At 37.6% G+C, this 24,551-nt stretch overlaps 1 pseudogene; it reads right to left on the reverse strand.

The window, feature by feature from the left end:
• Positions 1–14,167, reverse strand: part of LOC113358986 — a 28,361-nt pseudogene extending 14,194 nt beyond the window's left edge.
• Positions 14,168–24,551: the final 10,384 nt, after the last annotated feature.

A 24,551-nucleotide genomic window follows, 5' to 3' on the forward strand; every position in this document is an offset into this window, starting at 1 on the left:
TGATGAGATGGATCCGATCTAACGGTTGAGAATGGAGGCGGGTATGGATATAGAAAATGGATTTGGGTAAGGGTTTTGGGCCTTGGGTATACCAAGCCCATATCTTCTTTAAGAACAATTCTTCCTTCTTGAGCCCATTCCTAGCTTTTTGGACGTGCGCTCCATTCTTTGCGGCTTCCTTGCGTAATTTCTTCCGGCTTTTCACTACTTTTCTGCTCCGCAAATCATCCAGACTTTATTTGGTACCTAAAAATGCAAAATTAATTAAGAAAAATATTTATTCTTGAAAACAAGGAAAATACAGAATATGGGATAAAATGTAGAATTAATGCACAAAAGATGAGTTAAAATGCCAACAAAAAGGAATAAATATATACAATATTTGGCACTCATCAAATACCCCCAAACCTGAATTTTACTTGTCCTCAAGTAAAACAAAACTAAGGAAATCCTACCTATACCACTGTCGCTGGTCTCTCGAATGCATTTAGCGTATGCACTAAGCCTTTTAAACCACTAAGTGTCCCTGGTGGACGAGTTGAAGTCTCGTGAAGGTTTGCTTAGAACGTACCTACAAAGTTCTAGGTCAAAATATAAGCTCAGATTCCATCAAATGTGACATGTGCAAGTCAGTTTAAGCTCACAGCAAAATGGAGATGTCAATCTAGCTATCAAAGGCACAATCCTAGCACTGATAACAAAAAAAAGACATGTGATAAGAGTGTAAAGTGTATCTACACATGTGTAAAGAAAGATCTGAAGTTATGACTACTAATCACCAAGAGATAGTTTCTCAGGCTAAGAACCAAGGTCGAAATCTAGCTAGCTGTCCGGACTTTACGAGAATTGTGAATGAGTTGGAGGTATTTCACAATTACTCGCGTTGTACATCAATGGCATACACCCTCCTTGCTTATTACAATGAAACAACAAAATGACTCTTTACATGACTCTTATTTACATTGACTACTCTCTTTTATTTTTGGAACAAGAGAGGATGGAATTGATAAATACTTGATTTATTTTATTTATTTATTTTATTTATTTTTTTATTTATTTTATTTTTTTTTGAATAAGGAAACACTTTTGATACATATACAAAAGGAAACAAAAGATTACATGACACTTTGCAAGAGGTAGCCCTTTTTGATGCACCCAGTTAAATTCGATGGTTGTCTTTCTTAATGTAACCTCCACCTTCTATCCCAACCAACCAAAGAACAAGCTAGTCAAGTTTCGTTCAGTATTCTAAAGTGATTGGCAATCGTAACTTCTTATCAAACACCTTGAAGATCGAGGCCATACATGTATTGGTAGATCGTGCGCGTGCAAATTTCTTATCACTATGTGAATTGTGCTAGAATCAGGGTGCCTAAATATCTAGACTAAGACTCCTAAAAATTACATATTTGCACAAGAGTCAACATTTCAAGGTAAATGAGCTCCATTTTTATGGTTTTTTAATTTTTTAATTTTTTATTTTGATTTTAAATTTTTTTGGAATTTTTCAATTTTTTCAAAAAGATATGGAGTTTTGTTTTCAATTATGGCATATTATCGTGGTATCTACTCTATACCCCCAAACCTAAACTAAACATTGTCCTCAATGTTTCAAAATATGGACAAAATTATAATACAACATATGAAGAGGATCATGTTGAGTAGAGAAAAAGGAAAGAGAATACCCGATTTCGGCGAAAGCAATATTAGAACTCCGTTATTCAAGGCAAGAATCCAACATATGTCAGCCGAGATCATATTGGATTAGCAAAATATATACAAAAGGAACAAAAAGGGTTTTAAGAAATTGTATCTACTGGATTATATACAAAAAATTCACCATACACTAACAATCTAAAGAGTTGAGGATCAACCCAAAAGACAAAGTGTAGCGGTTTCAACAACTTCACACATGAAAGAAAAGCACGTGAAGCTGTGTGAAACAAATGAGCTACCCCCAAACCTGGATTTTACAGAAGATATAATTTTGAAACAAAATCGCGCAGTTTGGGGGTTCATCATGCACAAGATCTAACTCAAAGTGAACTTTGCTATGGACGGGCAAACATGCAATTTCCAACTGTGGTTCCTCAAAGATATTATATTTAAATGCAAAATGGTCCAAGAGGACTTGGGAAGCACACAGTTCCAAACCTAGATTAGGCATTCTCAGAAAAATTGGTTTTACAATATTGGTACAAACCAAATCTAGGTTGGGTGGAAGGCCATCAGATTGTGACTCATGTAGGAGAATAGGTGCGTCATTATCAATCAAATCAAAATCTCCTAAATCATCTACACATGTCACATCATGCTCACAATCATCAATCAAATTAGCAAGTTCACACTCAGTCATCAACATCATCAACAATTTGTCCTCATGCATCGGCAATTCAATGGAAATATCACAATGTGACCTAGGTAGAGAATCAGACACATCACTTATATTCATGCATAATAACATTATGTCTACAGAAGATTCAACTATTCCTATGTCATGCTCATCTTCACAGAATAATTGTACGAATCCCATGTCAATATCAAAATCATATGAATTACAATGAGTATTAGAAAAAACAACATTCATGAAGGTCGAGGGCGAGAAGCCATATGTTATTGAACCAACAGGTTCCACAATATTTTCATGTTCTTCTAACATATCATCATAATCATATAATCATCATCATGGTAGCATGCATATTGGTCCTCATTAAAAGTGGTGGTGTCATTAGTCGATTCATGCTCTAAATTAGGTTCATATTCAACATCATTTACATGAATGGGACTAGACACTTCATTAGGGACAACATACATTTCCTCATGAATTTCCTCCTTTTGTAGGTGAAGCAAAATCTGATCTAAATATGCCTGAATTCGTGATGTAGATCTATCGAAGTTTTGCTCACTGAGTCTGAAAGCTTCTGTGGTGGAGTCTAAATTCATGGGAGTACAAAATTCTTCATGTTCAAATTGTGGTGATTGGTACATGTGTGCATGGTCATTAGGGTTTATAAAAGATTGATCGCAACCCTCAAAGGATTGATTATGGTCCCAATGACTACCATTCTCACAATTTATGGGCATTTCATACCTTGGATTTTCTCTAGATTGCCTAAAATATGCAAATATGACAATTCTCAACAGGGTGGTCTAAACTACCACATGCGGGACATGCATAGATTTCAGGTTGCCTAAGAAAATTAGATGTGACAGATTCCTCATGTGATTGCATTTCTAAAGCTGCGATTCGAGCTTCTAATTGATCACAGAGATGATTGTGTGAGTGAGGCACTAGCAAAATGTTCATTTTCACGTTGTGGCGAATGATGCATGTGTGAATAGTCATTAGGGTTCATGTATTGAGGCTCGGGACTTTGAAAATGTCCATAATAATTCCTATGACTATTGACATCATGGTCTATGGGAGGTTCATAACGTGAAGTATGTCCACACGCAAGTTCTCTAAGGGATTTGTTGTATTCCCCAACTGTAGAAAAAGATCTAGACATGATTGGGCTCAAAGCTAAGTAAAGAGTTTACAAAGCTCAAAATTTGGTTTTTAAAGGGTTTGGATTTTTGGGAAAAATTTGGTTTTGGTGGGATAAAAGAAAAAAAATTTGGTTGTTAATGTGGGAGCAAAATAAAATTTGGTTTTAAAATCTGGAGCAAGCAAGTAAATTTTTTTTTTTTTTTTGAACTTATCCTAGCATAAATTAGCACAACCCATAAAAAAAATAAAAACAACAATAATAATTACAAACCCATAAAAGAAAGAAAAAGAAGAAAAAGAAAAATTATTACAAGCCCAAATAAAAAATAAAGAAAAACAAACATTATTACAAGCCCACAAATTAAAAATGGAAGCCCACAGGTTGGGTTCTCTTAATGGGTTTAGGCTTACTTGCTTAAGCACAGCCCAGCTGCTCAGTTGGGTTGCAAAAGCCCAGTTGGGCCTTGGATCATCCTAAGCTTTGGCTTCAACACTCAAGGCCCAGTTGGGCTTTGGTCTTTCATCAGCTGCAGCAGCTTACAGCCCAGTCAGGCCTAGCAGCAGGAGCAGATCAGCAGCAGCAGCAACAGCACAACAGCAGGCTTTGCAGGTTCACAGGGCCACAGCAGAGCCACAGCAGAAGGCAGCAGCAGTTAGCAGGAAGGCTTCAGGCAGCAGTTCTTGGCAAGCAAGTCTCAGGAGGGGCAGTTCAGCAGCAACTCAGGGGCAGCCTCAGCAGCAAGAGGCTCTCAGGCACAGCAGCAGCTTCTCCAGCACTTGCCTTGGCAGCAGCAGCAGCAGACAGCAAGGAAGAAAAGCAGCAACACCTGTTGGCTCAAAAAGAGAAGTAAGTTTCTTGCTAGAAGCTAAGAAATTCAGCTGCACTACACAGCAGCTACTAAAACAGCAAGTTACACTAAAATGCAAGAATGCAATGCATGATGAGTATGCTAGAATGAAACAATATGCAAAAGAGTATGCAATGATGCAAATGAACTAACATGCAAAAACAGCCAAGAAAAATTCAACACAACACAACCAAGTCCCCGGCAGCGGCGCCAAAAACTTGGTGGCTCTCTAAAAGAGTCACAAACTATACCTGCAAGTGCACAGGGTCTAGTGTATAGAACAGGGCAAGCAGGGTCGAACCACAGAGACTTGGGTGTGTATTGAAGCTACAATTTAACTACTACTGATTCAAATTGAGAGTAACCAAAAGGGGGGGTTTGTGTCGATACGACAAAGATGTTGGCAGAGATTACAACAGTAAAATAAAGATGCAATAACAAAGAAGTTAACACTGAGAATGGAGATACTAGGATTGTCAAATCCACCACTAACTCACACTATATATATTCAGCTAATTATACTACTCTTGTCCTTGTAACAGATAAGGGAGATGTATCAATTCTACCACTTACCTAAGGTGTTTCACCAATGGATGTCTCAATTGCAGCTAAAATATCAACCCAAAGCACTAATTGTCTATTTAAGTACAACTAGTCAAAGGATTCATCACAGTCTCTAAGGCATGAGCTGCAGCACTATCAACACAGTTTTATCCTAACTACACTGGATGCCTGACATACAATGTGAGAGTAAAGCATTGATGCACTGAAAGTGAAACTATCCTAACAATTTTAAACATTCAAGAGCAATAAAATTCACATGAATAACATAGCTGAGACTCAGGGTTTCATCTTCACCCTAGTAGAGTAAATTAGAACATAACTAACATTGGAATTCAAAAGAGGCTAACACATGACAGAGCAACATATGAAACATTTGAGAAACTGGCTAGTCCAGTTCTCTAAAGAAGTGAAGCTGGCTAACCCAGCATAACCCATTACAACACCCAAAGACCCCTATTTATACATACAATGGAAATCCCAAAAAATCCCCAATTAACAGCAAAATTAGGGTTTGTAAAAAAATACAATTAAACCCAAAATTGGTTCACCTAACCTACTGATAACAACCCAATCAACCAACCCATGCTTCAATTAGACGTACAATCATGTTCCCCCAATTATCCCCAAATTATGAAATTAGGGTTTATAAGAAATAGAAATTAGGTTTACCTAATCACTGCAAACTCTTGATAGCTCTCACCCATGCTTCCTTACGGTCTTCTGATGCTTCCCACGCCTCCAATTGATCTATATCATCAACTAATTTCACCAACTCACTCCTAGGGTTCAGAGGTGAGAGAATAAGAGAAATTAGTTGTATGAGAGAGATTAGAACGTGATATAGGTGATGCGTCGAGTGTGTATGATGATTTGAGAAGAGATGGTGGTGGTTGTGGGTTGAGAAGGAGTTGGTGGCGGAGCAGGTGGTGGTCGTGGAGTTGCAGAGGAGAAGAAAGGGGGAGAAGAAGGAGAAGCCGATAGTTTTAGGGTTAGGGTGTGTTTGGGTTAGGGTATAGGTATTGGGTACTCAGGTGTTGAGCGGCTTCATCAAATTTTGATGTTCTGTGACTCTGAGCTGCGGGATGCGAAGATGGTTGGTAGATCTAACGGTGAGATGAGAGATGAATCGATGCAACCGTTGGATTTTGAAACACAACGAAGTCAACGGTGTTAGATGATGTTAGGTACTGTAGTGTAGATCGGGAGTATCTAGTTTTGATGCACAGGCCTACAAGCGATCGTTGGATTCAACTACAATCTAATCTAAAGGCTTGGAATTTATGCGCTATGGTGTTTTGCAGAGACTTCAGATTTTGATGCTCTACGAAGGAGCGACCATTGGATGATGAGATGGATCCGATCTAACGGTTGAGAATGGAGGGGGTATGGATATAGAAAATGGGTTTGGGTAAGGGTTTTGGGCCTTGGGTATACCAAGCCCATATCTTCTTTAAGAACAATTCTTCTTCTTGAGCCCATTCCTAGCTTTTTGGACGTGCGCTCCATTCTTTGCGGCTTCCTTGCGTAATTTCTTCCGGCTTTTCACTACTTTTCTGCTCCGCAAATCATCCAGACTTTATTTGGTACCTAAAAATGCAAAATTAATTAAGAAAAATATTTATTCTTGAAAACAAGAAAATACAGAATATGGGATAAAATGTAGAATTAATGCACAAAAGATGAGTTAAATGCCAACAAAAAGGGATAATATATACAATATTTGGCACTCATCAAATACCCCCAAACCTGAATTTTACTTGTCCTCAAGTAAAACAAAACTAAGGAAATCCTACTATACCACTGTCGCTGGTCTCTCGAATGCATTTAGCGTATGCACTAAGCCTTTTAAACCACTAAGTGTCCCTAGTGGACGAGTTGAAGTCTCGTGAAGGTTTGCTTAGAACGTACCTACAAAGTTCTAGGTCAAAATATAAGCTCAGATTCCATCAAATGTGACATGTGCAAGTCAGTTTAAGCTCACAGCAAAATGGAGATGTCAATCTAGCTATCAAAGGCACAATCCTAGCACTGATAACAAAAAAAGACATGTGATAAGAGTGTAAAGTGTATCTACACATGTGTAAAGAAGATCTGAAGTTATGACTACTAATCACCAAGAGATAGTTTCTCAGGCTAAGAACCAAGGTCGAAATCTAGCTAGCTGTCCGGACTTTACGAGAATTGTGAATGAGTTGGAGGTATTTCACAATTACTCGCGTTGTACATCAATGGCATACACCCTCCTTGCTTATTACAATGAAACAACAAAATGACTCTTTACATGACTCTTATTTACATTGACTACTCTCTTTTTTTTTTTGGAACAAGAGAGGATGGAATTGATAAATACTTGATTTTTTTATTTTTTATTTTTTTTTTTTGAATAAGGAAACACTTTTGATACAATACAAAAGGAAACAAAAGATTACATGACACTTTGCAAGAGGTAGCCCTTTTTGATGCACCCAGTTAAATTCGATGGTTGTCTTTCTTAATGTAACCTCCACCTTCTATCCCAACCAACCAAAGAACAAGCTAGTCAAGTTTCGTTCAGTATTCTAAAGTGATTGGCAATCGTAACTTCCTATCAAACACCTTGAAGATCGAGGCCATACATGTATTGGTAGATCGTGCGCGTGCAAATTTCTTATCACTATGTGAATTGTGCTAGAATCAGGGTGCCTAAATATCTAGACTAAGACTCCTAAAAATTACATATTTGCACAAGAGTCAACATTTCAAGGTAAATGAGCTCCATTTTTATGTTTTTTAATTTTTTAATTTTTTATTTTGATTTTAATTTTTTGGAATTTTTCAATTTTTTCAAAAAGAAGGAGTTTTGTTTTCAATTATGGCATATTATCGTGGTATCTACTCTATACCCCCAAACCTAAACTAAACATTGTCCTCAATGTTTCAAAATATGGACAAAATTATAATACAACATATGAAGAGGATCATGTTGAGTAGAGAAAAGGAAAGAATACCCGATTTCGGCGAAAGCAATATTAGAACTCCGTTATTCAAGGCAAGAATCCAACATATGTCAGCCGAGATCATATTGGATTAGCAAAATATATACAAAAGGAACAAAAGGGTTTTAAGAAATTTATCTACTGGATTATATACAAAAAATTCACCATACACTAACAATCTAAAGAGTTGAGGATCAACCCAAAAGACAAAGTGTAGCGGTTTCAACAACTTCACACAATGAAAGAAAAGCACGTGAAGCTGTGAAACAAATGAGCTACCCCCAAACCTGGATTTTACAGAAGATATAATTTTGAAACAAAATCGCGCAGTTTGGGGGTTCATCATGCACAAGATCTAACTCAAAGTGTACTTTGCTATGGACGGGCAAACATGCAATTTCCAACTGTGGTTCCTCAAAGATATTATATTAAATGCAAAATGGTCCAAGAGGACTTGGGAAGCACACAGTTCCAAACCTAGATTAGGCATTCTCAGAAAAATTGGTTTTACAATATTGGTACAAACCAAATCTAGGTTGGGTGGAAGGCCATCAGATTGTGACTCATGTAGGAGAATAGGTGCGTCATTATCAATCAAATCAAAATCTCCTAAATCATCTACACATGTCACATCATGCTCACAATCATCAATCAAATTAGCAAGTTCACACTCAGAATCATCAACATCATCAACATATTTGTCCTCACGCATCGGCAATTCAATGGAAATATCACAATGTGACCTAGGTAGAGAATCAGACACATCACTTATATGTTCATGCATAATAACATTAATGTCTACAGAAGATTCAACTATTCCTATGTCATGCTCATCTTCACAGAATAATTATACGAATCCCATGTCAATATCAAAATCATATGAATTACAATGAGTATTAGAAAAAACAACATTCATGAAGGTCGAGGGCGAGAAGCCATATGTTATTGAACCAACAGGTTCCACAATATTTTCATGTTCTTCTAACATATCATCATAATCATTATAATCATCATCATGGTAGCATGCATATTGGTCCTCATTAAAAGTGGTGGTGTCATTACTCGATTCATGTTGCTCTAAATTAGGTTCATATTCAACATCATTTACATGAATGGTACTAGACACTTCATTAGGGACAACATACATTTCCTCATGAATTTCCTCCTTTTGTAGGTGAAGCAAAATCTGATCTAAATATGCCTGAATTCGTGATGTAGATATATCGAAGTTTTGCTCATTGAGTCTGAAAGCTTCTGTGGTGGAGTCTAAATTCATGGGAGTACAAAATTCTTCATGTTCAAATTGTGGTGATTGGTACATGTGTACATGGTCATTAGGGTTTATAAAAGATTGATCGCAAACCTCAAAGGATTGATTATGGTCCCAATGACTACCATTCTCACAATTTATGGGCATTTCATACCTTGGATTTTCTCTAGATTGCCTAAAATCATGCAAACTATGACAATTCTCAACAGGGTGGTCTAAACTACCACATGAGGGACATGCATAGATTTCAGGTTGCCTAAGAAAATTAGATGTGACAGATTCCTCATGTGATTGCATTTCTAAAGCTGTGATTCGAGCTTCTAATTGATCGATCAGTGATGATTGTGTGAGTGAGGCACTAGCAAAATGTTCATTTTCACTTTGAAAATGTCCATAATAATTCCTATGACTATTGACATCATGGTCTATGGGAGGTTCATAACGTGAAGTATGTCCACTCGCAAGTTCTCTAAGGGATTTGTTGTATTCCCCAACTGTAGAAAAAGATCTAGACATGATTGGGCTCAAAGGATAAGTAAAGAGTTTACAAAGCTCAAAATTTGGTTTTTAAAGGGTTTGGATTTTTGGGAAAAATTTGGTTTTGGTGGGATAAAAGAAAATAAAAATTTGGTTGTTAATGTGGGAGCAAAATAAAATTTGGTTTTAAAATCTGGGAGCAAGTAAATTTTTTTTTTTTTTGAACTTATCCTAGCATAAATTAGCACAACCCATAAAAGAAAATAAAAACAACAATAATAATTACAAACCCATAAAAGAAAGAAAAAGAAGAAAAAGAAAAATTATTACAATCCCAAATAAAAAATAAAGAAAAACAAAAATTATTACAAGCCCACAAATTAAAAATGGAAGCCCACAGGTTGGGTTCTCTTAATGGGTTTAGGCTTACTTGCTTAAGCACAGCCCAGCTGCTCAGTTTGGTTGCAAAAGCCCAGTTGGGCCTTAGATCATCCTAAGCTTTGGCTTCAACACTCAAGACCCAGTTGGGCTTTGGTCTTTCATCAGCTGCAGCAGCTTACAGCCCAGTCAGGCCTAGCAGCAGGAGCAGATCAGCAGCAGCAGCAACAGCACAACAGCAGGCTTTGCAGGTTCACAGGGCCACAGCAGAGCCACAGCAGAAGGCAGCAGCAGTTAGCAGGAAGGCTTCAGGCAGCAGTTCTTGGCAAGCAAGTCTCAGGAGGGGCAGTTCAGCAGCAACTCAGGGGCAGCCTCAGCAGCAAGAGGCTCTCAGGCACAGCAGCAGCTTCTCCAGCACTTGCCTTGGCAGCAGCAGCAGCAGACAGCAAGGAAGAAAAGCAGCAACACCTGTTGGCTCAAAAAGATAAGTAAGTTTCTTGCTAGAAGCTAAGAAATTCAGCTGCACTACACAGCAGCTACTAAAACAGCAAGTTACACTAAAATGCAAGAATGCAATGCATGATGAGTATGCTAGAATGAAACAATATGCAAAAGAGTATGCAATGATGCAAATGAACTAACATGCAAAAACAGCCAAGAAAAATTCAACACAACACAACCAAGTCCCCGGCAGCGGCGCCAAAAACTTGGTGGCTCTCTAAAAGAGTCACAAACTATACCTGCAAGTGCACAGGGTTTAGTGTATAGAACAGGGCAAGCAGGGTCGAACCACAGAGACTTGGGTGTGTATTGAAGCTACAATTTAACTACTACTGATTCAAATTGAGAGTAACCAAAAGGGGGGGTTTGTGTCGATACGACAAAGATGTTGGCAGAGATTACAACAGTAAAATAAAGATGCAATAACAAAGATGTTAACATTGAGAATGGAGATACTAGGATTGTCAAATCCACCACTAACTCACACTATATATATTCAGCTAATTATACTACTCTTGTCCTTGTAACAGATAAGGGAGATGTATCAATTCTACCACTTACCTAAGGTGTTTCACCAATGGATGTCTCAATTGCAGCTAAAATATCAACCCAAAGCACTAATTGTCTATTTAAGTACAACTAGTCAAAGGATTCATCACAGTCTCTAAGGCATGAGCTGCAGCACTATCAACACAGTTTTATCCTAACTACACTGGATGCCTGACATACAATGTGAGAGTAAAGCATTGATGCACTGAAAGTGAAACTATCCTAACAATTTTAAACATTCAAGAGCAATAAAATTCACATGAATAACATAGCTGAGACTCAGGGTTTCATCTTCACCCTAGTAGAGTAAATTAGAACATAACTAACATTGGAATTCAAAAGAGGCTAACACATGACAGAGCAACATATGAAACATTTGAGAAACTGGCTAGTCCAGTTCTCTAAAGAAGTGAAGCTGGCTAACCCAGCATAACCCATTACAACACCCAAAGACCCCTATTTATACATACAATGGAAATCCCAAAAAATCCCCAATTAACAGCAAAATTAGGGTTTGTAAAAAAAATACAATTAAACCCAAAATTGGTTCACCTAACCTACTGATAACAACCCAATCAACCAACCCATGCTTCAATTAGACGTACAATCATGTTCCCCAAATTATCCCCAAATTATGAAATTAGGGTTTATAAGAAATAGAAATTAGGTTTACCTAATCACTGCAAACTCTTGATAGCTCTCACCCATGCTTCCTTACGGTCTTCTGATGCTTCCCACGCCTCCAATTGATCTATATCATCAACTAATTTCACCAACTCACTCCTAGGGTTCAGAGGTGAGAGAATAAGAGAAATTAGTTGTATGAGAGAGATTAGAACGTGATATAGGTGATGGGTCGAGTGTGTATGATGATTTGAGAAGAGATGGTGGTGGTTGTGGTGGTTGAGAAGGAGTTGGTGGCGGAGCAGGTGGTGGTCGTGGAGTTGCAGAGGAGAAGAAAGGGGGAGAAGAAGGAGAAGCCGATAGTTTTAGGGTTAGGGTGTGTTTGGGTTAGGGTATAGGTATTGGGTACTCGGGTGTTGAGCGGCTTCATCAAATTTTGATGTTCTGTGACTCTGAGCTGCGGGATGCGAAGATGGTTGGTAGATCTAACGGTGAGATGAGAGATGAATCGATGCAACCGTTGGATTTTGAAACACAACGAAGTCAACGGTGTTAGATGAGGTTAGGTACTGTAGTGTAGATCGGGAGTATCTAGTTTTGATGCACAGGCCTACAAGCGATCGTTGGATTCAACTACAATCTAATCTGAATGCTTGGAATTTATGCGCTGTGGTGTTTTGCAGAGACTTCAGATTTTGATGCTCTACGAAGGAGCGACCATTGGATGATGAGATGGATCCGATCTAACGGTTGAGAAAAGAGGCGGGTATGGATATAGAAAATGGGTTTGGGTAAGGGTTTTGGGCCTTGGGTATGCCAAGCCCATATCTTCTTTAAGAACAATTCTTCCTTCTTGAGCCCATTCCTAGCTTTTTGGACGTGCGCTCCATTCTTTGCGGCTTCCTTGCGTAATTTCTTCCGGCTTTTCACTACTTTTCTGCTCCGCAAATCATCCAGACTTTATTTGGTACCTAAAAATGCAAAATTAATTAAGAAAAATATTTATTCTTGAAAACAAGGAAAATACAGAATATGGGATAAAATGTAGAATTAATGCACAAAAGATGAGTTAAAATGCCAACAAAAAGGGATAAATATATACAATATTTGGCACTCATCACGAACCTTAGAATATACAAGATTTATGGTAGTTAGGATAAGATTTCGGATGTTAAGAACTATCAGGTAAAAAATAGATTGATCAGGCTTCATGATTCCCTTAGTGAAGAGTTTAAGAATCATACCTTAATACTATTTCACGAAGAAACCTAGGTCATTATAGGATGACTCTAACCGCAACTAGGACATGGAGGTGCCAGGATTGAGATTCTCGTTTTGCAGAGAGTCTTCTATTTACAATGATGAACAAACAAGGCTAGGTAGCTTAGAATCAAAGTTAATTTCGTGAAGTAGTTTCCATTTTTACAAATTATTTTGATACCAAGAAAGCTTAACTATTCCATATAGATTGATCTTGAAATCATGAGAAAAGTTTTCCTTGAAAAGAAGAATTAATGTGCAACCGCTTGATGAGTGCCAAATATTGTATATATTTGCACCTTTTTATTGGCATTTAACTCATCATTTGTGCACTAACGCTCCATTTTATCCCATATTCTTTGTCTTCGTTGTTTCTAAGAATAAATACTTTTCTCAATTAATTTTGCATTTTTAGGTACTAAATAAAGCCTGGTTAACTCATGGAGCGAAAAGAGCAAAGAAACGGCAAAGACTCCCGCAGAAAGGCAGCGAAGAATGATGTTTGCAAGAGCCGGATCAACTAGAAGTTGGCTTGAAGAGGAAAAATTGTCCTTAAATAAGATATGGGCTTGCCATACCCAAGGCCCAAAACCCTTACCCAAATCCATTTCCAATATCCATACCCATTTCCATGACAGCCGTCAGATTGGATCCATCACATCATCCAACGTTCGCCTCATCACCGAGCATCAAATCTTGAAGCTCCTATCAAACATCATAGTACCCAACTCCAATCTAAGCCGTCAGAATTGTTGTATCACGCATCCAATGGTCGCTGCAAGTTTGTTCCATCTTACCCGTTCGATTCAATCCAGATGTGATCATCCAACGTATCATCTTCGTTGGACATCGAATTTTCTACAACCGCTCCACTACAACATCTAACACCTGTACCCGCAAAATAAACACCCCCTTCTCCCCAAACTGTCGACTGCATCTCCCCCAAAAACTCCGTCTTCCCCGACCTGCTATGATCCGTTTCCTTCTCCATCATACCTTCTCTGCCACCATCGAAACCACCACCACGTTCTTTCCTGCCACCACCACACCCTCCTAGATCACCCACCTCTCTCACTAGCCTAGATATCTTACCAAATTCACATCTCTCCTCACTGAACCCTATATGTGAGTTTGACAAGATAGCTCGAGCTAGAGACGCACATGGAGCAAGACAGGGAGCAGGAGAAGAAGAAAAAGCATGGGTCGAAGTGATAGAGAAGTTATCTAGCATGGGTGGTACGAATTGGTTAGGTAATTTTCGAAACCCTAGTTTTGGAAATTAGGGATTTTTTTAGAACTCATTGTAACTATAAATTGAGTGTGTGGGTGTGAGTAGGATTCATGCCCGGGCTAGCCGGAGCACCAAGCTCTTAGTGTTCTGTAATTTTACTATTTCATCTGTTTCATCCAGTAGTATAATTTGATCATGTTTTAGTTCACTAATCTAATGTTGAAATGAAACCATAGCTTTGTACTATGTTATTTATGCTGTTTGTGTGATTCTTGAATGCTTAAATTGTTCTAGAAAAATTTCAATCTTGGTTTGTCACATTTTGCTCTCACAGTACATGCCATGTATGCATTGTAGTTAGGATAAAACTATGTGATTATACCACAACTCATGCCTTGGAGACTGTTATGAATCCTCTGACTAGTGGTGCTTTAGTTAGACAGTTAGTGCTTAGGATTGATATCTTAGTTGTGATTGATTCATCCACTGGTGAAACACCTTAGGTAAAAGGGAAGACTAAAATCTTCACCCTTACCTGCTATAAGGACAAGAATGATGCTATCAGCTGAGTTCATAGTGTAGGTTAATGGTGGATTAAAAGGACCTTAACGCTTTCATGTTTTGTTCACACTCTAGCTTTACTTTCTGTCACTAGTTCAGTTACACCAAAATAGCTCAGTTGTGTTTCAACACAACACAAAAATCATTATCTGTCACTTTGTCACATAAAATCAGTTAGTAAATACCATTAGAATCAACTTTAGCACCCACCTTGTCCCTGAGGATCGACCTGTGCTTGCCCTGTGTTGCATATCGACATTGTGCACTTGCAATTAGACATAGTCGTAGGCTTCTTTCAAGTCCTACCAAGTTTTTGGCGCCGATGTCGGGGACTCGGTGGAGGCGCATATGTTGTTCACTCTTTGCTCACTGTTTGCTCTTGATATTGATCTTTACTGTCTTGTTCTTGTTGTACATTCCCTTGTCTTGTTGTTTCTTGCATCTTATTTGCATTATATCATCTTGCAGTCTTCACTGCATCATTTTCTTGCATCTATTCATCCCATGCTTCTATTACATTCTGGTAGCATATTCTTTGTTGTTTACAAAAAATCATTTCATTTTATTTAACATAACCTGTAAATACATTTGCATCATTCCTGCATAACCTGCTGTTTCTTTCACCTTCATCTCACTTGCTCCATCTCACTCCTGTCACTGCTTGCATCTTCTTTATCCTTGCTCTATTGTTCACTGCATAACTGTCACTACTTGCATCTTCTTTTGCTGTTGCATTTTGCTCTACTTGCATCCTGTTACATCTTGCATCCCTTTCATTACATACTCTTCATCTGTCATTTGCACTGTCAACTTGTTCTTGCACTATTTTTCACTCCATCTTAGCAGTGCATCTCCATTCTTAATTCTTAAGCTGATCTTGGTCCTTTTCTTCTGCTGTTGGGCCAAAGACCATGACATGTTGCTGCTGTGGGCTGTGAGCTAGCTTACTGCCACTGAAGAGGTGATCCTGCTGTTGTTGGATTTGAAAGATTGAACAAGGCCCAACTGGGCTGCGCAACAAAAGAAAAGGGGATAAAAGCCCAACTGGGCTTCCCTCCAAAAACAAGTAAGCCTGAACCCATTAGCAAAGCCCAACTAGGCCTTCTTTATTGTCTGTTGGGTTTATATTTTTTTCTGGGCTTGTAATATTATTTTAAACCCAACAGTGGGCTTGTGTTTTAGGACTTTTGGGCTTGTAATTTTAATTGGACTGTGGGCTTATGACTTTGAACATTAACTGGGCCTTGTACTCAAAACAGCAACTTTGGAACTTTGAGAACAATGGGCTTAAAATCTTTGAAAATCTATCAAGTTTTCCAATTTCAAAAACTCCTGTTGGGCTCCTCACTTTCCAAATAACCTGTTGGGCCTCCTGAAGACTACTGGGCTATGCTTTTGGGACCTGTTAAAATACCAACTGGGCATGTTCAAACTTCATCCAAATTCACAGCTGTATGCTGTTTTTCAAACTGCCTAGTGGGTTGTGCATTCTCCCACCAATGTGGGCTTGCTCCCAGTTTTACAAACCAAATTTTCTCCCAATAACCAAATTTTTTTTCCCGCATTCAAACCAAATTTTCTTTTCAAAACCCAACAAATCCCAAAAATTTCAAAACCCATCAAAACCAAATTTTTCTGAAAACAATGGGCGAGTATGTGAATAAACCCCGTAGTCTCCATGAATACATGCACTCTAACAGAATAAGTCAGTTATCATGTATCGTCTTACCCCAGAATGATGGCCCATTTGAACTAAACACAAGCATGATACAAATACTTCCTATATTTCGAGCGTTCGATTCTGAGAATCCCTATGATCATGTAAGATATTTTGAACAAATTGTCCGGGCTATACAACCTGACTATATGTTTGAAGACTCTTTGAAATTGCGTTTGTTTACATTTTCTTTAAAGGAAAGGGCTAAAACATGGTTTTACAGTCTGAGACCGCAGTCAATCACCACTTGGGACCAACTCACAAATCAATTTGTCAAAAAGTTTTTTCCCCATCATAGGACCATCTCTATTCGTCAAAGTATTAATTGTTTTGTCCAGTTAGATGGAGAGACACTTTTTCATTATTTTGAACGGTTTAATGATTTGTTGTTTGAGTGTCCTCACCATGACCTTGAGAAGTGGAGACTGGTCGCCATTCTTTATGTGGGACTAGACTTTAAGTCTCGAGGCTTGGTTGAATCTATGTGTAATGATGAGTTCATTGATAAAACTGTGGACGATGCATGGTCATTTCTAGCTGAAGTTTCAGAGAAAACCCATCAGTGGGAAACCGATAGGGAAACTAGGACCATGACACATGATATGTGTAATCACCATGAGTCAGATGTTGATTTTTCCAATGAGCTTAATTCTGGATATAATGTTTGATACCCTATTGCTGAAAATGTCAATCCATATGCACCTATTTTAGAAGCAGATGTATGGACGAAAAACACTAACGGTTTTGACAAAGTAGGATTTTCATGTATTTGTGATGATGATGATGATGTTATGTTAGAAGAACATGTCTATGCTGAAAATGTTATGGAACCTTTGGGTTCAAATACATTAGGATTTTCTACCCCGACCTTCATGAAAGATGTTTCTTCTAGTATTCCATATACATGTGATGAGGCTACTGATTTAGATATTGTGCAGTTATCCTGTGAAGAGCATGACTTAGGTAATGTTGAATCTTATGTTGACACTAATGATCCTATGCATGAAAATATAGTTGATGTGTCTGATTCCATACTTAATCCACAATATATTGCTTCTTTTGATGCTGATTTGGATATTTCGGATAACCATGATTTTGAATTTGGACTTGTGCAATTGTTTTGTGATGATAAGCATGCTACACAACTTGATTATGACTTAGAAAATGATGATGTGACTGATAATATTGGTACTCTTGATCTCATGCATGTGAGAAACTTAGATGTCACCTTCCTACTTAAGTCACAATCTGATAGCCTTCCACCCAACCTAGATTTGGTTTGTAACAATATTGTAAAACCAACTTTTCTGAGAATACCTAATCTAGGCCTGGAACTGTGTGCCTCCCAAGTCCTCTTGGACTATTTTGCATCTAAATACAATACCTTTAAGGAGCCACAGTTGGAATATACATGTTTTCCCGTCCCTAGCAAAGTCCATTTCGAGTTAGACCTTGTGCATGATGAACCCCCAAAACTGCGAGATTTTGTATCCAATAGTATATCTAGTGTAAAATTCAGGTTTAGGGGTAGCTCATTTGGTTTTTCACTCTCACTCGCATTTCAGTCCAACTATAGTTGTTTGAAACTGTCTATGTTTCAACACTTTGTCTTTTGGGTTGATCCTCAACTCTTTAGACTGTACGTATATAGTGAATTGTTTGTATATAATCTGGTAGGTAATGTTTAGTGGAATCATATGTTTCTTGTATATATTGTGCCAACCCAATGTGAATTCAGTTGAGTTACTGTTGGGTTTTGCCTTGAATAATGGAGTTCAAAACTTGCTTTCGCCAATATCTGGTAATCTCTTTCCTTTTTCTATACTTAGCATCGTTCTCATGGTATGTGTTATAATCATGTTTATCTTTTGAAACATTGAGGACAATGTTTAGTTTAGGTTTGGGGGTGAAAAGTAGATACTTTGATAACATGCTATAATTGAAAACAGAACTATTTCTTTTTGAAAAAAAAATGAAAAAATGAAAATAAAATAAAAAATTGAAAAAAACATAAAAATGGAGCTCATTTACCTTGAAATGTTGACTCTTGTGCATGTATGTAAACATAAGGATTCTTAGTCTAGATATTTAGGCACCCTGATTCTAGCACAATTCACATAGTGATAAGAAACTTGCACGCGCACGATCTACCAATACATGTATAGCCTCATCCTTGAGGTGTTCTATCGGAAGTCACGATTGCCAATCACTTTAGAATACTGAACGAAACTTGACTAGCTTGTTCTTTGGTTGGTTGGGATAGAAGGTGGAGGTTACATTAAGAAAGACAACCATCGAATTTAACTGGGTGCATCAAAAAGGGCTACCTCTTGCAAAGTGTCATGTAATTTTTTGTTTTTTTGCTTATGTATCAAAAGAGTTACCATGTTGTAAATATTTTTTTCAAAAAAAAAAAAAAACAACGATGTATATATTCAGAAAAATATCAGAAAAAAAATCAAGTATTTATCAATTCCATCCTCTCTTGTTCCAAAAATAAAATAGAGTAGTCAATGTAAATAAGAGTCATGTAAAGAGTCATCTTTTTTGTTTTTGTGTTATAAGCAAGGAAGGGTGTATTCCATTGATGTACAACGCGAGTAATTGTGAAATACCTCCAACTCATTCACAATTCTCGTAAAGTCCGGACAACTAGCTAGATTTCGACCTCGGTTCTTAGCTTGCGAAACTATCTCTTGGTGATTAGTAGTCATAACATCCGATATTTCTTTACACATGTGTAGATACACTTTACACTCTTATCACATGTCTTTATTTGTTATCAGTGCTAGGATTGTTCCTTTGATAGCTAGATTGACATCTCCATTTTGCTGTGAGCTTCTACTGTCTTGCACATGTCACATTTCATGGAATCTGAGCTTATATTTTGTCCTAGAACTTTGTAGGTACGTTCTAAGCGAACCTTCACGAGACTTCAACTCGTCCTCTAGGGACACTTAGTGGTTTAAAAGGCTTATTGCATTCGCTAAATGCAATCGAGAGACCAGCGACAGTGGTATAGGTAGGATTTCCTTAGTTTTGTTTTACTTGAGGACAAGTAAAATTCAGGTTTGGGGGTATTTGATGAGTGCCAAATATTGTATATACTTGCACCTTTTTATTGGCATTTAACTCATCATTTGTGCACTAACGCTCCATTTATCCCATATTCTGGGTTTTCGTTGTTTTCAAGAATAAATACTTTTCTCAATTAATTTTGCATTTTTAGGTACTAAATAAAGCCTGGTTAATTCACGGAGCTAAAAGAGCAAAGAAACGACAAAGACTCCCGCAGAAAGGCAGCGAAGAATGATGTTTGCAAGAGCCGGATGAACTAGAAGTGGGCTTGAAGAGGAAGAATTGTCCTTAAAGAAGATATGGGCTTGGCATACCCAAAGCCCAAAACCCTTACCCAAATCCATTTCCAATATCTATACCCATTTCCATGAGAGCCATCAGATTGGATCCATCACATCATCCAACGTTCGCCTCATCACCGAGCATCAAATCTTGAAGCTCCTGTCAAACATCATAGTACCCAACTCCAATCTAAGCCGTCAGAATTGTTGTATCACGCATCCAATGGTCGCTGCAAGTTTGTTCCATCTTAGCCATTCGATTCAATCCAGATGTGATCATCCAACGTATCATCTTCGTTGGACATCGAATTTGCTACAACCGCTCCACTAGAACACCTAACACATGTACCCGCAAAACAAACACCCCCTTCTCCCCAAACTGTCGACTGCATCTCCCCCAAAAACTCCATCTTCCCCGACCTGCTATTGTCGGTTTCCTTCTCCACCATACCTTCTCTGCCACCATCAAAACCACCACCACGTTCTTTCCTGCCACCACCACACCCTCCTAGATCACCCACCTCTCTCACTAGCCTATATCTCTTACCAAATTCACATCTCTCCTCACTGAACCCTAGATGTGAGTTTGACAAGAGAGCTCGAGCTAGAGACGCACATGGAGTAAGACAGGGAGCAGGAGAAGAAGAAAAAGAATGGGTCGAAGTGATAGAGCAGTTGTCCAACATGGGTGGTACGAATTGGTTAGATAATTTTCGAAGCCCTAGTTTTGGAAATTAGGGATTTTTTTTAGAACTCATTGTAACTATAAATTGAGTGTGTGGGTGTGAGTAGGATTCATGCCCGGGCTAGCCGGAGCACCAAGCACTTAGTGTTCTGTAATTTTACTATTTCATCTGTTTCATCCAGTAGTATAATTTGATCATGTTTTAGTTCACTAAGGTAAGGTTGAAATGAAACCATAGCTTTGTACTACGTTATTTATGCTGTTTGTGTGATTCTTGAATGCTTAAATTGTTCTAGAAAAATTTCAATCTTGGTTTGTCACATTTTTCTCTCACAGTGCATGCCATGTATGCATTGTAGTTAGGATAAAACTATGTGATTATACCACAACTCATTCCTTAGAGGCTGTTATGAATCCTCTGACTAGTTGTGCTTTAGTTAGACAGTTAGTGCTTAGGATTGATATCTTAGTTGTGATTGATTCATCCACTGGTGAAATACCTTAGGTAAAAGGGAAGACTAGAATCTTCACCCTTACCTGCTATAAGGACAAGAATGATGCTATCAGCTGAGTTCATAGTGTAGGTTAATGGTGGATTAAAAGGACCTTAGCACTTTCCTGTTTTGTTCACACTCTAGCTTTACTTTCTGTCACTAGTTCAGTTACACCAAAATAGCTCAGTTGTGTTTCAACACAACACAAAAATCATTATCTGTCACTTTGTCACATAGAATCAGTTAGTAAAGACCATTAGAAGCAACTTTAGCACCCACCTTGTCCCTGAGGATCGACCTTTGCTTGCCCTGTGTTGCATACCGACACTGTGCACTTGCAGTTAGACATAGTCGTAGGCTTATTTCAAGTCATACCACCGCTTAACCCAAGAATAATAATGGTGAATTATTCTTGAGTTTTCCAGAATTAGTGGAGTTCCATAGCTCTCAAGACAGTTCGTGAACTGTACGCAACAGTTTATGAAAAATTTGTCGTCTCGGAGTTCAGGAACCTTTCGTATTTATAAGTTCACGAACTTTCCGAAACAATTCGTACTCAAGTTGCAAAAAGTGTTTCTTAATATCAACTAGTTCACGTAATGGCCAAATAAGTTCGTGTACTTGAGGATTCAAAACTGTCCAGGAACATCTCAAGATCAACTAGTTCGTGAACTGACCAAATCAGTTCATGTACGCGAGTTAATTAGCAAATAATTGATCAAGTCTTATTATTTATAAATTTCAAGTTCTTGTACTGAGAAAATCAGTTTGTGAACATAAAAATTAATTTGACTCTTACTTCACCAAGTTCTGCTAACTGGCTAGAATAACACACTATCTTGGATTCTCGGTTGCAATTGAGGATTACTTTGAGATAAAGCAAAAGAAAAGTAGCAAGAAATTAGGAGAGAACTTATATTTTAGGTTTAGGTTAAATTTTTATAGAAATAATGAGACGAAATGGTATCCATCTGCGTAAAGATAATTAAGTACGCATCATTCGTCGAAAGTATTGTTCATCCGTAATAGGTGACGATGACCTGTTACAATTAAGTATTGAGTGTAATGAAGTGTAATGAGTTTTTAACATAATATCCAATCAGAGAATGAAATTCCTATACCCAGAATATTTACCTAATCAAATTTTGCCAAGTGTCCTCACCAAAACTCCTACTTAGAAAAAACCTATTTCGGTCCAATAGGAAGCGATGTTTCCATCAACGTTCAATGTGGGAGTTTATATTTTTTGTAGGCCTTTAATTATCGGGTCGTGAATTATAACCCTAAAGATGTCACAATTCATCCACAAAAAACCCATCAAAACAAAAGTAACACGAAAACCCCAAATAACAAAAGTAACACAAAAACCCAAAGGTATTTTTTCCACAACTAACTACCACTACTAGCAACCAGCACCACATCCACCAACAAATACTAGCACTACCATCACAATAAAAAACACCACCACTAACCAGAAACAGTAACACCAAATTTCGGTTTCATCATAAACTTATTGTTTCATCATTAAAATTTTTGGTTTCATGATAAAAAATAGGTAAAAATATGATGAAACCAAATTTGGTCTCATCATAGAATTTGATGAAATCAATTTTATTTGGAATTTTTATATCAATTTTTAAAATTTTGGGGTTATTGTATCAATTTTGTTTAATATGGAGTTTTAATGGATCTCAACATTTGAATGGAGTTTTTGTACTCCAAATTTGATTACCTTAATGTTTTACTACTAGTTATGTTTACGTATTTAGTTCTGATGAATGTACTACTAGTTCTGTTTACGTATTTAGTTTTGATGAATGTACTACTAGTTCTGTTTACGTATTTAGTTTTGATGAATGTATGAGATGTGGAGTCTGAAAAATAGCTACTACACATACTTGGTTACTTCTACCATTGCACACACATCAGTGGGAGAGTCGTGTTGAATTCACTTTATTTTAATCCCCAAGATAGGGCCACTAGTAGTATCCTCACTTAAGTGGTTGCTGTTAATAGGTGGGACTAAATGAATTTCAGGAGGGAACCGTTAAGAGGAAGGATTCACATGGCCTTTTAAAACCTCGCATTTTTAGGGACCACTCAAAAGGATTTAGGGGTTAATAATAAAACAAAAAAGGTCACCCAAAGGGAAAATGTAGCCAGCCCTTATCTCGCGTAATTCGTAATGGCGAAATTACCCTTATATATTCGGAGGATATGATAATATTGTTACCCTCCGAATGAAATCGGAAGCCAAAATATTTCCCATACTTCCGATTGTAGTAGGTGCAGTATTTCTTGGTTCGTGTTTTGGATTCAGCGTTAATCGGGAGTTAAATATATTACAAAACCTACCGATTATAAGTTGCCGCAAATTCAAATTTTGAAATCTACCATAATCGGTAGATATGCTAAATCCAATACCTACCGATTATTGGTTTCTCCACATTCAACTTTCGTCAAATTAGCCGTTGGAGTTTTTGGGAAAAACAAAAAGAGCCGTTGGACCCTAAACCTATATGAAGAAACTCATATCTATCACCCCAATTGCACCAAACTCTTTCCTCTCTTTAGTTTTAATTTTCATAACAAAAAACATGGATGTTGCTTTTGCCGAAGAAGAAGATTGTGCTATTTATAGAGCGTGGGTTGTGGTAACTGCTCATGATCGTGTTCACAAGCTCCACAAATCGGAATCCGAAGAGCATATATGGAACCGTATCTTAATGGTATTTGAGGCCTTAGATGGTAATCGAATTCGAAGATCATTCAATGACATTAAGATGAGAAAGAATGCGCTCGATAAGGAGATTGACAAACTTGAAGATGAGGAACGGTTTGTTAGGAACGCTTTTCCTTGGTGGACGTATGAAAAACGAGTAAGTATCTCTGTAACTCCAACTCACATTAAAAAAAGTTAGTACTAAATTGTTACTCATTCGTAATTTCAGAGAAATATTGCGGATCTCCGGTATGTGGACCTCTACGGGAAACGATTTGAACATGAAGGATGCTACAAAATCAAGAGGGACAATTTCTATGGTCACTGGAAGTTATGATCTGTTTTAATATTTTTATGGTCAATTAGGAGTATGGATTTAGGTGCTTTTGACGAAATTGTAAGATTAAGGCCGTTTGAACTTTATGTAATGGATGTAATCTGAGTATTATTAATATAAAAACTAGCCGATTATACGAAATTGGTAGAATATTTTGTTAAACAACCTACCGATTGTAATATTCGGTTATGTTATGAGTCAACTTTCTTTCCGATTATGGTTTTGTTTGGTTCCAGGAAACAATTTTTTTTGAACTTGTGATATTCGGAGGATAGGTTTTTTGTAAAGTTCCGAATGTACGATGGCCCAAAAATCAGAATTTGGAAAAACTTATACTTTTCAAATTTTGTCTTTGAAATAATCGGAAGTTAAATTAGTTACCAAAACTTCCGAATATGGGCTGTCTAACCTTCAATATTGGCCCTTGGAACCACCTGGAGCCATGGCGTGGTTTTTTTTGAACTTGTGATATTCGGAGGATAGGTTTTTTTGTAAAGTTCCGAATGTAC

This window comes from Papaver somniferum, chromosome 3 (genome assembly GCF_003573695.1).
Source record: "Papaver somniferum cultivar HN1 chromosome 3, ASM357369v1, whole genome shotgun sequence".
In the NCBI taxonomy this organism is placed as follows: domain Eukaryota; kingdom Viridiplantae; phylum Streptophyta; class Magnoliopsida; order Ranunculales; family Papaveraceae; genus Papaver; species Papaver somniferum.